Below are 14,318 nucleotides of genomic sequence, written 5' to 3'. Positions count from 1 at the left end.
TTTGCCTGGCCTATAATCGTTGCTGAGAGGCTGCAGCTCCTCAGCGGCCGGGTGATGAGGCACTTTCCACATGCTCAGGAACAGCCTCTCCCATTCCTTCGCTCCAGCCAGGCTGCCTCGGCTCTTCTTTTCGGGGCTAATAGGATGCTTGCACCTTTAAGGCACACAGAGGGGGCGTGGCCGAGCGGAGGGGCGGCCTCTTCTTCTGCTTGTCGACACCCCCTAGCGGCGCGAAGAAGGAAGCAACTGGGCGGAGCTTCTGCGGCCCCGCCTTCCCCTCGTGGCCTCGCCCCCACCCTACGCGAGCGAGCGAGTCAGCCTGCCGCGAGTTCCCTCCTCTCTCTCCCTCCTCGCGGCTGCTGCTTCCTGGTGGCCTCGCGCAGCCCCCGCCCTCCCATTCGCTGCCCTGCGCTCGCCGCGCGCCAGGTGAGCCCGCCCTCCGTCAGTCGGTCCGTGCCGCGCCGCTCGTCCCGCGCTCGACTGTTGGGCGCAGCCATTCGCCCCCTGGGGGAAGGGGGGATCTGCTGCAGGTAGGACCGCTCTCCGACTCTCCTCTTCCCTCCCGTAATCCTGTCGCCCAACACGAACGCCTCACAGGCTCTTCGCCCCTCGCGAGCGAGCTCTTCCCACCGGCTTCCTCCCCATTATCGGCAACTTCCCTCCTCGCGAGCCCTCCGGCTCCCTCGCTACACGGACTCTGGAGGCAGCGGCGGTGGGGAGAGCCGCGAGGGGGCTTCTGGGAGTCGTAGTCTCCCCTCGCGGGTGGCGAGGCGGCCCTCAGTGCCTAGTTGGGGCCGGCGGACGAGGAAGACTACACCTCCCAGCAGCGCCCGCGCGCTGCTTTCTGGGGGGACTCCTTTCTCTTCCGTGGGTGGGAGAGAAGGGGGTGCCTCGGGCTGGGGCAGTTCCAGGGGCTTCGGTGGGACATCCAGGGGAGGGGCCTGCCGGCCAGCGAGCTCTTGCCAACCCGTGGCGTGTCCCGGCTGTCTCGCCAGCGTTCGGGGGCGCTCTTGTTTCCAGAGGGCCGGCGAGCAACTGAGCGAGGTCCTTGGTTTAAGGCAGCGAACTGTTTCCCACGTGGTCCGCTGCAAGAAAATCAAGCGCAGCTTCATGAGGGGGGCTGCATTCGGCTTTGTGGCTTTGCTGAAACCTGGGGAGGGGCTGCGCCGGCACCCCCTCGCCCAGGTAGGCCGACTGCCTGCTGGGTAGGCAGAGCTGGGGACCTCCGGCGGCCCGAGCCATGTTGCCGGAGTTCCACAAAGCCTGCACGCTCCCCGGGAGTTACTCAGCCCCACAGGCTGTTTGCTGGCTTCTGGCTGCCTTGTTTTCCCTACCGAAAGTCACGGATCCCCTGAGGAGGTGGGCGGTGTGCGCCTGCCTCTGAGCCCCCACCCTGAAGCGTGGGAGTCGGAGCTGGTGGAGCAGAGCCCAGCTTCTCCCCAGCGGGAGCCTCGGCAGGGCTTTCCTGACCTCGTTTTGCAGACAATCGGCTATTCAGGCCGGGGCTGGTGCTGCCGGAGGGAAACACCAGCAGTGCTTCCTTTCCAGCCAGGGTCTGGTAGTGCCCTTTCCAGCAGTGTCTGTACGGTGGGGCAAGAGTTGGCACAGGGAGGACGTTGCCTTTATGCTGTATGTCAGAACAGTTCGGCCAGGTCATGGAAGACCCTGCTCTCGTTTTTTTGACCTTCTCCCGCTCTTTCTCCCCCCCCCCCGTTTTCTGTGTTCTGGAGGCAGGATGAGGGTTAAGCCTGTCTGGCCCAGGGGCACACCTTCCTTCCAGGAAGTTGGGTGGCTCCCTGGCTGCAAAAGTAACAGCAGTTGGTCTAATTACAGCCCCAAACTTGGCATGAAGTCTCATTCCACGGTGACTTTCTCCACAGTGACTTTGGCCAGGCTTTATAACGGCAGTGAACTGGTAACTTCAAAAGAAAAGAATCTGTTGCACTGTAAAACAGACTTAGCGAGGAATGCTGTGAGCCCTCTTTATAATCTCCCTTGTGCTGACCTGCCAAAACACAACTTGTGATTTCCAGATGGCATTAATGGTGTGAACTTTGGGGCTGAGACTAGACTAGACAGACTGCCTAGGACCCTCCCCTCCTTAAAACAGCTCTAAACTTTCTCTGCTGGACAGGTCTTCCAAGTGTGATAGGTTTCAAAGGGTCAGTGTTGTGAGAGAAGCTGAATCAGCAAAATGGAAGCAGAACAGACAAAATGACATTAAAGGAGAAGATGTTAAACTTGCTCACTCTGCCTGGAGGCATTAGCGCCATTATCCTCTGCAAGTAACAGCTGCACCATGAATGAGGGGCGGGGGAGGCAACAGTCTATAGCAGGGGGATTTGCAGCATTAGATACAGGGGCCTGTCAGACACTGACTTAATAACCCTCTTTTGTTTTTATGGACATGTTGGAACACAGCAGGTGCTTGCTGAGGAGGAAAGCGGCTCTTAGAGCTGGCAATGAAGGGGCAGCGGGAAATCCTGTGAGTGCCTAAGAAGATTGGGATTGTTTACCATAGAAGGGAGGCAAATGATAGGGGGCTGATAAAGACTTGTCAATGGTGCTTGAGAGCAATACTTTTAACCTATTTCCTAGCACAATGAGAGGAACAAAGTAAGGAATAGTTTTTATGGGACAGACACTAGCTGTTAAAAGCAGCCAGAATGTTTTCTCTGGCTTTAGTTTAAAATACATTTAAAACATGTTTGCGCCTGGCGGGACACATTTCCCTTCCCCACTGCTGATTAGGACTGCCCACAGCAAAGTGTTGGGCCAATCATCATGTCTGCCTGAGCCTACAGAAAAGCTTTTTCATTGGACACACCTGAAGTGAAAACGGGGTTGATGGCCAACCAGTTTTGAAGATTATGTGAGAGTTGACTTCAAGATAAAATGCACTAGAGCAGCAACTTCTGAGGTTTTGGAGTAAAGGGGGGCAGAGTTTTACTAGCAGTGTGCCCTGCATTCAGAAAATTGAGGTGTAGACACACTAAGGCCAGCAAAACCGCATGTGTGTGTGTGTATCCTAATGTTCAAAAGTCTGGCTGCAAGCTTTTGAGTTACACAAGCATTGAAGGGTAGATTGGGGTATGTACATATTGTGGCGATATGCATACTAATAACTCAGTGTTTGGTGTCTCAGTCTGCATGTGTGTGGCTCTAGTTGGGACAACCAGGTGTTGAAGAGTAGCTTGCTCAAGTGGTGAATTATCTCTTGAAAAGAGGAGGTTGCCAAGTGGACTAGTCTCCCTTTTCCAAATGACAAGGTGGGCATACAAAAGATTATGCCCTCAAATCTGCAGGCCCTGGGCCTCTGCAATGCCATGCCAGGGCCTTTCATGCTAGCTTTTCTTTCTCTTGAGCTATGATGCCCAACGTTTGTGTGGTTAGGGAAATGTCTTATGAATCCAAGATTGGGTCCCTTGTGCCTGAGAGCTGGGTAAAGTGCAGAAGGATGTGCTGGGGGGGGGGAGAATGGTCCAACTCACCCAGCAATTGCTGACAAAAATAATTTCATGTTTTTGGGCAGAAATGTTGGTGAGCCACAAGGCTTTTACTATACAACCTGTTGCATTGTTTCCATTTTTCCTGGCAGTAGAAAGTTGGAGCACACACTGAACATGAAAGGTATCTCCTTTCCTCTTTGACTGAAAGCTTGTTTATCAGTGGGTCATGGGAACCCGGGTGGCACTTTGCCAGAAATGGAGACAACACAAAACCAGGGGCTAGAAAGCTTTACTTCCACATCACCATCTGTCCCAAAGAAAGGGAACATCTTATTCCTACACATTTGAAACAGCGAGCTCACAAACTACATATGCTCTGATATGTTCTTCAGCTAGGTAGTTTATTGCAAGCTGCAGAGTACATTTCAGCTCTTTTGGTTCTAACTTCAAGTGCCCAGATAGTTCTTTGCGGGTCTGAAGCCCTGCTGTTGTAGCTAAATATTTGGTGAATGCTGCAGGTGACTGCTGTAAGCACAGCTGCTCTTGTCTGTGACTCTGTCTGTAATCCAGGCCTGTAACCTGTAAGTGGCAGGCAGGAAGAGGTGCTGCCTCTCCCTCTGGTAGGTTTGTCTCTGGCCCCCACCATTGGGAAGATCATTCGCATATCATCCCTCCTAATTGAGACTTTCAAGTGCTGTGAGCAGAGAACAAGACTGCTGGCATTAATAGAGATCAGGGAAAACGTGCCGCTTGCTGCTGATTTGTTTGCTGTGTTGCCAGCAATATCCAGTCCCACTCAGACTTGTCCTCATAAACTTAAAATGTGGTTTCCCTTGTTTGTATTTTAGTGAAATAGGAGTTCCCTGAAAGCACGACTGGACAAACTTGCAGGTATGCCAAAGAGCTGGAAATGGTTTTCCAGCTCAGCTCAGAAATCACACCTGGGAAGAATTAAGATGTGTTACTATCTCCAAGGCATTCAGTTAACATTCAGACAGAGTGGGGTGTGTGACCCCTTCCCAAGTTATACCTTCAGATGTGGGAATGAATGCCTTGTTTGGGGCTACCTGGAGTGTTGTCAAATGCTCCTTGGTTAGCACAAGCCTGCCTTTAAGAAAAATAAAGCCAAATGCATCTCCTTTCCAAATGGGAGAGTTCTGTTTGATTTAAAGGTGCACAAATGACTCTCCGGAGTAGCTGCCCTTAAACAAACAGCCACTCCCTGGAGTGTTTGCCTCCCAAACATTCCTGCTGCAGGCACCTGAAAGTGAAATGGGCAGAAGGTGCAGAACGGCAGTTAAGTGTTGTAAAATATTCTCTGTAGCTCAGAAATCTTAATGTGTTGCCTGAATCCTGCCTCAGATTGTTCACAATAATTAGGGTTAGAAATTAACAAATTCTTCCCAAAATATTTGTTTTGTGTGGGGTGGCCTCCATCCCTTCCCTTTTTAGGGGGATGTATTGTGATCCTCCGTGGCGCAGAGTGGTAAGCGGCGGTAATGCAGCCGGAGTTTGATTCCACAGAAGGAGGAAGTCAAATCTCCGGTAAAAGGGGTCGAAGTCCACTCAGCCTTCCATCCATCTGTGGTCGGTAAAATGACTACCCGGCATATGCTGGGGGGTAAAGAAAGGCCGGGGAAGGAACTGGCAATCCCACCCCATATATACGGCCTGCCTAGTAAACGTCACAAGATGACACCCTAAGAGTCGGAAACGACTCGCACTGCAAGTGCGGGGACACCTTTAGCTTTTATTATGATAGGATTTCTAACGCATGTTCTAATAGCATACACCTTCTCAGCTGATTAGTTGTGTCTCACTGCTGAACAAGTAATAAATACTCCTAGTAGCTGAGGGTCAAGAGTCATTGCAGTGAGTTGTAGCTCCTGGCAAGGTGTTGTGGGCCTTGCGTTTTCATTAAGCAGAGGAGGAAGCTAGGCCTTATGCTGGAATCTAGAGCAATTCATACTTTGCAGTCTAGGCAAGAGACTGAATCCCCACCCCCTTGTGACACCTAGAAGGCACGGACCATGTCGACCAGCCTTCTGCTACCCTGTTGGCTTGTGGCTGCTGAGCTGTCAGTATCCTCCTCAGCTCAGCATCAGTTTGGTCCCCGTGTCTGCCTGTGTCTTCAGGTGGCAACTTCATCTGCTGTACTGTTTAAACTGTGTTACCGTGCCAATTGGGAGTTTTTATCAAAAGATTGGGGGGGGGACTTCCAGTTCAAGGCTGCTCAGTGGATCTGTTGCAGAACAGGGACACTACTGGCTCTTGTGAGGTGGGCTGCCTTCTCCTGTCTGCAGAGTAGGCATTCACCTTGGCTTTCAGGGGAAGAGCCACAGAAGGGCCCAGGTTCACTCCCCAGTGGCACCTCCAGGTAGGGCTGGGAGAGACTCCTGCCTGAAACTCTGAGAGCTGCTGCCAGTCAGTGTAGACAACACTGAGCTAGATGGGTCAATGCGCTGACTCAGTGTAAGGCAGGTTCCTAAGTCCTAGAGAGCTGTCATAGCACCTAAGGCAAAATAATGTGTTGATTACCATTTGGGGAAGGGCTGTAACTCAGCGGCAGAGCATCTCCCTTGCTTGCAGAAGGTCCTAGGTTCAATCCCTGGCATCTCCAGGTAGGGCTGGGAGGGGACTCCTGTCTGAGACCCTGGGGAGCTGCTGCCAGTCAGTGTAGACAAAACTGAGCTGGATGGAACAATGTCCTGACTCAGTATAAGGCAGCTTCCCATGTTCCTTTGAATGCCGCCAACTCCCACGAGAGCTGATAGATAATTGTGTGGAGCTGGATCCTGATCTGGCGTATTTGCGTGGGACAGGAGTGGGAAACAGCGTGTGGCAAGTGACTGGGAGTCAGGACTCCTGGGTTCTATTTCTGACTCCCATCCTCCACCCCATAACTTGGCTACCAAGCATGGTTGCGAGTCAGTCCCTCCTTGCCCCTACTTAGTTCTCATGTCTGTTAACATGAAAGGAGGTGTGTGTCGCATGGAGAAACAAAACTAGGCTTTTTAGCAGAGGCAGGTCCTTAACTGGATGAAATTCAGGATTTACTGAAACATTTATCTCCTACGGTCTGTAACCCTTTTGCTGTTCACCTAAGAAGCTGTTTAAGTTGTGACTCCAGTAATGAATGGTGGAGATTTTGTGCCACTTAATATATGCATTTGGGAGGTAAATTAAGTTGATGAAAGAGAAGACCCCATTTGGATGAAGAGACTCTAGTTTGGCTTGGACTAGTCCGCCTTACGTTTTGCTCTCTACTTGGTGGAAAAGAGGAGAGCAAGATTTGCCAATCTAGTCCTTTTTGCCACTGTACTGCTGCTAGACTTTGTAGATTTTAAGAAATTAACCAACCAACAAATCTCTCAGTCTTTAAGGTGTTGCAGAATGTCAAACTGAAGCGCTGGTGGGGAATGCATGGGGGTTTCCTGCCAAGAAGTCAGGTTCAGGGTGCCTGGTGCTATGGCACTGTTGCTTCCGAGTGCTTCACAAGCTGTTTCCAACTTGGACTTTTGGTTCTTGTGAATTCCACCTTCTGTTCTTGGCAGAAATCTTCTCTGGAGGCATGCTGCAGTTGAGCCCACAGGACATCTAGTTAATTTTTCTGTGTGTGAATGTGGGGGTTTTGAATAGAAAAAGTGAGACCCAAAAATGAATGTCCTGTTGATTTTTTCTACTTTGTTGTTGGTTGTCTGCTGCCCTAGCAATTGATGTCTTGTGGATCGTTTCATCTTCTTTGTCCAGTTTCTTCTGTGTCTGAGGGCTCTCCCGTTTAGCTCTGGCCCATCAATTTGTAAGCCACCTACAAAAGATGCAGCTCTGGCGCCATCCCCTCCTTAGGAAAGCTGTCTCTTCCCACTTGCAGCTCCTCTAAGTTTGGTACTTTCACATTATTGATAGTGTTTGAAAATCCATCGGCCCCTTGCAACTGCTTGAGTTGTGTCAGCAGCAATTCTCTGTGCAGCCTCTGTGTTGGGGAAGGACTAGCTCAGTGGTGGAGCATCTCCAGGTAGGCAAAGCCACTGCCAGTACTGAGCTAGAGGGACCATTGCTCTGACTTGATTATACGGGAGCGCTCCATGCGTCTTGCACAAGAAAGTGCTAACCTCTAAGTTCACCAGGCCCCTAAAGCCACAGAGATCAACAAGTATGAGTTTAATGTCTCATGGTGTCCTCCTCAGGGATGGTAGAGGAGCAATCTCTGCAGCCAGTCCCTGCTGCAAGGAGCCTGTACTGGGCTGGAGCCTGGAAACCAGGGTTTTATTCCCAGTCGCATAGCATTCTTTCCCCATCATGGCTTTTTCAGCCTGTGAGGTCTTTGGTGCACGATTTCCTTTCCAGTCTGTCTACCAGCATACAGCTCTGCTTTGTGGCAGTCCCTTCTAGTGGCAAAATGTCCCACGCTATATACTGAGCATGCAGGTATCATATAGTAGCACACCAGGTTTGCAGTTCTTGCAAGTGCACACCTGAAGAGACAATCTGGTGACAAGCTTTGGAGCAACAGCAGCATCCTTTGCAAGCGCTGCTGCTGCTGGAGCAGTGGTTATTCAAGCGAGGAAAAGGTTGAGTTTGGCTCGGCCAATTTTGTTTCTTTTGGTGGGCCTCAGCATTTTCTCAACATATATTGTTGGGATGTAGGAGGAGCTGAGGTGCAGCTGCGCAGCTTGCTTGTCCTCAGCTGGTGTTCTACCAGGATGGACACACCCATGAATGTTCACGTTAGCAGGCAGCCTGTGATGCTGAATTCCACCAACTTAACGGGCAATATCTCTTATACCGATGATGAGCAGATCTAACTTAAATGGCACACTGCAAGAACAAGGTTGTTTTAATAGCAGAGAAAGCTTCATCTGATTCATTGTTCCAGAACCTCCAGTCATGTGAAAAAGGCCAATCTCTCATGGGAGCTTTTTCCTGCACAGAGGTTCTTTTCCCACCTTTGAAATTACCCCCCGGAAATTAGTCTTGGAAGAGGTTTGGACGTCTGACTTAAACTTCCAGCTTCCTGAAAGCCCAAAACTCATCCAGTGCTAGAGCTACTTTCCCCCAAATTATCAACAGAGATTGAAAAGGCAGCTTTTGCCTGCCATCCTTCTAGAATCCAAAAACAGCAAATATTCTCAAAGCGTTACAGAACAGGTGACAGTTATCATTTGTTCCCTTTCTCCATGGCCTCAAAGTTGTGGGAGTAGGGATGGCGGAAGCCTGCTTCTTTATGAGAGTAACAGGTGATATCCACTTCTCTACCATCCATCCCATCAATGTGCAGCATTCTGGCTGTCTGGTCCTGCGTATTGCTTGGGAGCAAACTATCAACAAATGGCCTTGGTGTCCCTGCTGCCTCTCTCATTTTTTTTTTTTAATTTAATTTCTATACCGCCCAAAGCCAAAAGGCTCTCTGGGCGGTGTACATAAGAGTAAAACAGCATAAAATACAAAAACATAGAAATAAATAGCAAACTCAACAGAACAAGTAATTAAATAGCATTAAAATACAATAAAATACAATAGCAGCAGTCCAGCAGGAAGGGTGGTGGTGGTGACCGCCAGGGGAAGCAGCACAGCAGCAGCAGATGACAAGGGGCTCTCCCTCCCTGGCAGCGCAATGTTCCTCTTCCTGCAGGCAGAAGGTCTGTGATGTGAGTGTGATGGCTGGGGGCTGTTCTCTGGCTCCATGTTGTGGTCCAGGCATTTGTCATCTGTTCTACACTGTTGTTCCTAGCATAATGAGGAAGCAAATGGCAGAACCATTGCTTGTTGATGAGGGTTAGTTGGCTTTCATCACCCCTAGCAAAGCCTAACTTTGTAAACGTCTTAGCTTTGCTTGGATTTCTCATCTTGTAAGCACAAAAGCAGATGGGTGGCAGAGAGAGAGATGCACCTTTAGTTTTTTCCTTGTCTTGCTTAATCTCTACATGCTTTTTTGGTTCAGGGAAGACATGCCTTGGAGTGTGCTGTTGTTAGTCTCTCTCAGTGTGAAATATTGTCGAAGGTCAAGGTGTCTGATTGCAAGACTGACTGGGTGAGAGAGCCAGGTGACTCCTCCTTCATTATTTGTAAAGACATGGTGGCAAAATAGTTTCATGCCTGCATGTGGCAATGGAAAGAATTTTTTTTCTTGCTGCTATAAAAGAATCCTGAACAAGGACCAGATCTTATGAGGCTATCTTCAAAAAGCTCTTTAATTGCTAAAATAGCACAAGTGTTTCTGGAGGAAATATAAAGTGAGGCAGAAATGTGTCCCACACAATGAACCATTAATGGCCTCTTGAAGAGTTGAAATGAAAATAATTGTCAGATAGGAACGGCAAGGGGGGGGGAGATATTTAGGATAGTCCACAAACCAGGGCATCTCCCTGGCTGCCTGCTGGTGGACCCCTCTTAGCCTCCTTGGGGTCATCTGTAAGAGGTGAGCCATGCGATGTGGGTCATTCCGTGGTGTCTTTTGGACATTCCCTGTGTACTGAGAGTGCATTATTTCAGCCTTGCTCTTTTGAAAAATGAATGTCTTTTGTATATTCTTGGCAGTGCAGAGGACAGGCTTTGATGGCGTGTCTAGGAATGTGAGATGGGAAGTTTCTGGTTCAAGTCCTGCCTGAATTCCACAAACCAGTTGCTGTATCTCCCTTAAGATACTTGCTGGGTGTCATTAGACAAGCTGCTGTCTCTCAGTCCCAGCCTGACCCTGACGTCTGAGGAGAATAATTGTGTCTTATCTTCCTGGCTCTTGTGGAGCACCTTGATCTGTGCAGCCTGGGCAGCGCTTTTGCTTGTTCCTCTTCTGCCAGTTGAAGAGTGGCACTTGGACACCACCAAATGGGTTGTTATGCATCAGTAGCGTGTCTTCTTTATTGTTCTTGCTAAGTAGTTGCTGTTTCATCTGAAGAGTTCCTGAGCTGCCCACCTCTCTTGTCTTGTCTTCTACTGTATTTGCCCTAAATTTGGGCTTTATTGTGAGACACTGATCTTATTTGTTGCATGCTACCTTGAATGATGCATGCATATTAGAAAGGTAGGATCAAAATTCTTATATAAATACAATAAATATAAGAATATGCTCACTAAGATGATGTTTGTGAATTCCCTTGAACATAGTAAAAATGCTGTTTCAGTGACAAAGAATTGTATGCAGGTGAGTGAGCGGGCTGGCAGAGGAAGGGCGGGTGGATTGTGTTGCCCCTCCTCTGCCAGCCTGCTTCGTCCATGGAAAAAGGAAAGAAAGAGTCTTCCTGTGCAACCAGGGTGGAAGTGCAGCAGACTGGCAGGTGAGAGATGGAGAGATCAGTCCCTCTACCAGTCTGCTTTACAGAAGGCAGAGTTTTCAAAAAAACTGCTCTGCTAAGGATTAGAAGCTTGCATATTCAGCACTCCCACTTCCAGAGCCAGCATGGACACAAAGGGTGTATTCAATTAATGGATCTAAGTTAATCATGCCTATTAACTTCAGTGTGTCTCCTCTGAGTAGGACTAGCATTGAATACCATCCATTGGCTACTAGCCTCTTTTAGCAGGCCAGCAGCATTTGTGGACTTACTTATGACACTACCTTCTTTGTATAGTGGATTTCCTGTGTGCTGCAGGACTCTTCCTTGGAGAAGTTTCCCTTTTGCATTTTGTTTGTTTACATTGCAGTGCTACGCAAGGGCCACCTGTACTCTCAAGCAGAGCCTGCCTGCAAGAGAAGGTGAGTCCAAAGTCTTCGAGGGCCTGAACTTCTAGTTCTTTGGTAGCAGCTGTAATGGCCAAGCTGCTCCATCAGCAGCTTACGAATGCCAGGCTTACCTGTCCCTTGGCGGTTCTGCATCCTGCCAGAATCAAGCATTGGCTTCTTCCCCACAGCCCCCAGATCTGTGCATTAGAGAAGGGGAAGGCCGGGGCTCTCTAAAGAGCTGCCTGCCCAAAGAACATGGCTTGACATGCAGGACTTGCTTTTGAATAGAAGTTTAGAAACATGAGCGTAAGCAAGTCCAAGGTGAATCTGGTGATTTAAAGATTTCCCACCTAGTCTGTTCTGCAGGACTTTAGAGCACCAGGGATAAAGATTTGTTTGTTTAAGAAGCTGGAAGATAAGGTGTTTATCTGTTTGAGGTTTCCAGTGGGCCACTCTGAAATCTTTTGGTGGGAAATAAAATGGTAGAGCGAATGAGCCCTGTTGCTTCTTCTGCTTTAAACAAATTGGTTTAAATTGTGCTGGGTGAGATAAGCGAAGCCCTTTATAACACCCCAGCTGTCCCTTCCTTTGGAAACTGAAATGGGTATTGGATAGATAGGAGTCTGCCAGCTTTTAAAGGTGTCTTTCAGTTTGGAATCGTTAATACCCAACAGTACATCAGTATAGGATGGTCTTGCATGCTGGTCAAGATCAAGACTGGCCCTAGGATGAATAGTGCCCTGGGTGAGGAGTGCCCCCCCAGTGGTCAGTTTTGCAGGGCCACCAAGGGAGTTTATGGGGCCTGGTGCAGATGTGATATTGGGGGCCTTGCTGCTGCCCCCTACAAGGACTCATGCATGTTTGTATAAAACTGGGCACCACATGTGAGAATTATTGCATGCATAAACTACATGTGACAATTCCCACCTACAGCTCCTCCTTGCCCTGGGATCGAGATGCATGATAGATGTGCTTCATCTTCACTTATATAGGGATAAGGGAATAGGAATCAGTTTGTGCTTCCTCCAAATTCCAAACCCCTTCTGGCAGAGCTTCTTTCTGCTTGGAGTTTCCGTCTCGCAGGTCTTCTGGTTGCGACCTGCTGCTGGCCTTCCTACTACTCAGGAAGGATTCCTCCCTTCAGATCTGGCTTCACACCACACATACACCTTTTTCTGTGGTAATTGCCACAGAAAATTATTCTCCACTGACACCTTGCCTGGAAATCTTAGGTGGCATTCACCCACTCCTTGAATTCTTTCTCCAGCAGACCTGGAGTTCTTTCTGTGACAAGGACTGCCTACTCTGCCACAGAATCCCCCCTTAAAGCCTTCCCTATTCCTTCCCTCCTTATAACAAACTCTGCAACTGGGGCTACTCGGCCTGGGCCAGTTATAAGCCTGCCTGACCAATCTTCTCTCTTTTGCTGCCCAGACATAAGGAAAGACTTTACCTTACCGTGATTGGTTTAGACTCCCTTAGTATTGGGCTGCAGGCCTAGCTAATAAGCATGCAACTCTCAAGAATACATTTTACAGCCAGCTTAAGCCTCAGAATAGCATGCATTCTCTTTCATCCACAGCTATATAAAATAACTTCATCATGGCTGGGGAGAGGTCCCATTATGTCACAATTACAAGTTGAGATTCAGTGTCATCTTACACTCTAATATACCATTACTTTTAATGAAAACTTTAAACAAAATGCAGTACCAAGAATTCTGGTGAGCAATGTGGCAGGGTCAGGGCAGGGGCCAAAGATACACACAGGAACTGAGGCAGGCCCCTTGTGATGTTTCCCCAGTTGCCTCCCTCCTCTGGGCAGCCCTGCAGCTTTGCAGTGTTTCCAAGTTGTATGGCTTGTGCAGGATTGAAAAACATTGCCGTGTAACAGACCCTGCTACTCCCGGGCTTTCCCCTCGCAATGCCTATGAAAAGTGCCCAGAGCAAGATGGCTCTTGTTCGCTGTTCTGGTTGCAGTGCATTCTTGCTCCAGTTCTAGGATGCCAATGAAGTATCTGTCATGTGGCGTGGTTGGCTCTCAAAGGATGACTCCCATGAAGTTGTAGGTCTATATTCTCTTGAGCTCCAACTCTCCCTCAGCTATCACAAGTTTTACTTTTAATACATATTTTGGTAGCAGTTCCTGTCTTTTTGTAAACATTCTTTATTGATTTATGTAACTTTAAAGTTGACAATGAGGACACTGAACTTGTCAAGGACGTTGAACTTGTCAAGACCACTCCTGAAGAGACCCTCCCTGGACCCAGAAAATCTTAATAACTATAGGCCGGTAGCAAATATTCCATTCCTGGGCAAGGTCCTTGAACGAGTGGTTGCAGGCCAGATCCAGACACTCTTGGATGAGACCGATTGTCTGGATCCATTTCAGTCGGGTTTCAGGCCTGGTTTTGGCACGGAAACAGCCTTGGTCACCCTGTATGATGACCTTTGTCGGGAGAGAGACAGCGGAAGTGTGACTCTGTTGATTCTCCTTGATCTCTCAGCGGCTTTCGATACCATCGACCATGGTATCCTTCTGGGGAGACTAGCTGAGTTGGGAGTGGGAGGTACTGCATTGCGGTGGTTCCACTCCTACTTGGCAGGTCGCCTCCAGAAGGTGGTGCTTGGGGAACATTGCTCGGCACCCTGGACTCTCCAGTATGGGGTTCCGCAGGGGTCAGTTCTGTCCCCCATGCTGTTCAACATCTACATGAAACCGTTGGGTATGGTCATCCGGAGCCTTGGAGTGCGTTGCCATCAGTATGCTGATGACACACAGCTCTATTTCTCCTTTTCATCTTCTTCAGGTGAGGCTGTCAATGTGCTGAACTGGTGCCTGGCTGTGACAATGGACTGGATGAGGGCTAATAAACTGAGGCTCAATCCAGACAAGACGAGATGCTGCTAGTGGGTGGTTCTTCTGACCGGATGGTGGATGTACAACCTGTCCTGGATGGGGTTGCACTCCCCCTGAAAGAGCAGGTTCGTAGCTTGGGGATTCTCCTAGAATCATCTCTGTCACTTGAGGCTCAGGTAGCCTCGGTGGCACAGAGTGCCTTCTACCAACTTTGGTTGGTGGCCCAACTACGTCCCTATCTGGACAGGGATAACCTGGCTTCAGTTGTCCATGCTCTGGTAACCTCCAAATTAGATTACTGCAATGCACTCTACGTGGGGCTGCCTTTGAAGATGGTTCAGAAACTGCAG

At 49.1% G+C, this 14,318-nt stretch overlaps 1 protein-coding gene across 4 annotated transcripts in view; it reads left to right on the top strand.

Annotated features, from left to right (window-relative positions):
• Window positions 1-236: 236 nt before the first annotated feature.
• The window catches only part of SIPA1L3 (signal induced proliferation associated 1 like 3), a 79,374-nt gene continuing 65,292 nt past the window's right edge, over window positions 237-14,318 (top strand). For 2 of the 4 annotated variants that reach the window (XM_061597556.1, XM_061597557.1), the window contains exon 1: window positions 237-530. The gene's annotated coding sequence lies outside the window, so the exon portion shown is untranslated. The remainder of the gene's footprint in view (window positions 531-14,318) is intronic. The other 2 variants (XM_061597559.1, XM_061597561.1) reach the window with 2 other exon arrangements.

Source organism: Rhineura floridana, chromosome 15, assembly GCF_030035675.1.
Source record: "Rhineura floridana isolate rRhiFlo1 chromosome 15, rRhiFlo1.hap2, whole genome shotgun sequence".
Lineage (NCBI taxonomy): Eukaryota > Metazoa > Chordata > Lepidosauria > Squamata > Rhineuridae > Rhineura > Rhineura floridana.
Note: the sequence above shows the minus strand (reverse complement) of the source record. Positions and strands in the feature narration are given on the sequence as shown.